Below are 2,500 nucleotides of genomic sequence, written 5' to 3'. Positions count from 1 at the left end.
TACTTGATCGATCCCTTTAAGCATTAGCGGCGTCGTTCGACGGGTATATCTACGTGATTGTAGTATTTAACAGGCACCGATCAACCTCCTAGAATATTGATCCGATCGACGATGCAACGTTAAGAAGAGGGATAGGTGGGTGAGGGAAAGGGGGGCGGGGATGGGTGGAGAGGAGAGAGGGGGGAGGGGAACCTCGGGAATACGTGCTAAGACGGATTTACCTCCTGTCAATGCGTCTTATATTCTTTGCCAACTTGCGCCACGTGCTCAGAAACAGATTTTTCATTTACTATACAGAGTCAATGAGCACACCAGCGAGTACACACTGTAATATGTATATATATATATATATATATATATATATATATATATATGTAGTGTTTATGTATGTATGTGTACGTGTACGTGTGTATGTGTGCGTCCGCGCACGCTTACATGTGTGGACGTATGTTACTGTCATACGAATACATACTAATAAAGTAAATAAGTATGTAAGTGAGAGTACGTAAAGAGCTTGTTATGTATAGAAAAAGGATTAACAAAAAAAAAAAAAAAAAAAAGAAAAAAAAAAGAAAAAAAAAATAATAACGTAGGTCGTTCGCGTCGTCGATCTTTACGAATATTTCATCCGTTTAATTACTCTTGACAATTAAGAATCTCGTCGGATCACTTAATTCTTAATACATCTTTCTTTCTTTTTTTTCTTTTTTCTATTTTTTTCTATTTTTTTTCTATTCTTCTCTTTTCAAATTGATATCGAATAATCTGCATTCTTACACACTCTCGTCGGCTGGATCAAGCGGAGAATTTTAAAAGTGTGAGTTTAAAAGCTCTTCGTTTTTTTTTCTTCTTTTTTTCCTCATTTTTCTTTTGGATTCTTACGAGAGAAACTTCGTTCATTATGAAATTTTCTTTCGTGTTTTCGGCGAAGAAATAAATTGGAGAAAACAAAAGAGAGATAAAAAAAAGGGAAACACAGATGCATCGGACTTTCTTTTTTTTTTCTTTATTTATTTATTTATCTTTTTTTTTTTTTCTTATTTTGTTTTTATTCGCCATATATCATATCAATGAGGATTAACTTAAAGTTAAGGATTATTGTGTATCGATGAGAGGAGGGGGAGGAATAATTGGTACAAGGGAGGAGGAGGAGGAAGAGGAGGAGGGAGAGGAGAAAAGTGACAAGGTGTGATTGGTGTACACGAATGGCATATAAGTACATACGTTACGTACGTAGAAAGACGGGTTTAGTCTTTATTTAAGTAAAAATTCGCATTTGTTTTTATTGAAAAAAAGAATACGTATATATATATATATATATATATATATATATATATATATGTATATGTGTATGTGTTTATCTCGTCGCGTGACACGCACACGAAACGCACGCACGCAACCGTCGTCGGGAACAGTTCTTGTTTGTTTGTTTGCTTTTTTTCATGTCTTTTTCTTCTTTTCTTTTTTTTTTTTCGTTCTTTATTTATTTATTTACTTATTTACTTATTTATTTATTTAATTATTTATTTATTCCCCTTTCTTTCTTTTTCGTAATAATTAATTTTATTCACGTTCTCTTTTCTCTCCTTTACTCCAATCTATCATTTCTATCCTTAACGTCCTTCTTTTCTTTTCGAACTTGCGCATTTATATCATACGACCTGACAAATACGATTACTAATAGCGATTATATCGTCCATTAATTTTCGCGATATGGCAAGAACGTTTAATATTATTTAATTGTTGACATTATTATGTTACACCGTTCATCAGTGCAGAATCACTTTAGGTACGTGACAGTCTTGGCAGAAAAATTCATTTCTATTATACTTAAATTACTCAACACTCATGCGCACACTTATACTAACGTACACACACACACACACACACACATGTACGCACGTACGCGCGCATTCATTGAACATACATACGTACGTATGTACGTACATAACTAGGGACAGATATATTCGTTCTACATACACACACACACACACGCGCGCGCGCGCGCGCGCGCGTGTGCATACGTACGTACGTACATATGTACATAGATACATACATACATACATACATACATACATACAATGTACACTTTAATGTCTCATTATACAAATAAACGTCAACCTATTCTCACATGGTCAAACCGTAGCTAAATTATTTTGTTACTTCTTCTTCTGTTTCTTCTTTCTCCTCTTCAGCTTCTTCTTCTTAAGTATTTCTTTTATTTCTTTTTTTTTTTCAATTATTTTGTTCTTTTCTTCTTATTTTATTTTATCTCGTATTGTTCCATTTTTATTTATCTCTCTTTTTCACTTATTAAAACAATTATCACTCAGTCGTGTCGATTAATCTTCTTTCTTTTTTGTTCATTCATTCGCTCTCTCTCTCTCTCTCTCTCTCTCTCACTAATTATCTATCTACTTTGCGGTAAACTATTTATGTATATATATATATATATATATATATACATATATGTATGTATATATGTGTATATGTATACACA

The 2,500-nt window shown here is 33.0% G+C and overlaps 1 protein-coding gene across 5 annotated transcripts in view; it reads right to left on the bottom strand.

Moving 5' to 3' along the window:
- The window catches only part of LOC124431654 (E3 ubiquitin-protein ligase MARCHF3-like), a 14,853-nt gene extending 12,577 nt beyond the window's left edge, over positions 1-2,276 (bottom strand). For all 5 annotated transcript variants that reach the window (XR_006944053.1, XR_006944052.1, XM_046979798.1 and 2 more), the window contains exon 1: positions 1-2,276. This exon is cut by the window's left edge. The gene's annotated coding sequence lies outside the window, so the exon portion shown is untranslated.
- Between the last annotated feature and the right edge of the window lie 224 nt (positions 2,277-2,500).

Source organism: Vespa crabro, chromosome 22, assembly GCF_910589235.1.
Source record: "Vespa crabro chromosome 22, iyVesCrab1.2, whole genome shotgun sequence".
In the NCBI taxonomy this organism is placed as follows: Eukaryota; Metazoa; Arthropoda; class Insecta; order Hymenoptera; family Vespidae; genus Vespa; species Vespa crabro.
Note: the sequence above shows the minus strand (reverse complement) of the source record. Positions and strands in the feature narration are given on the sequence as shown.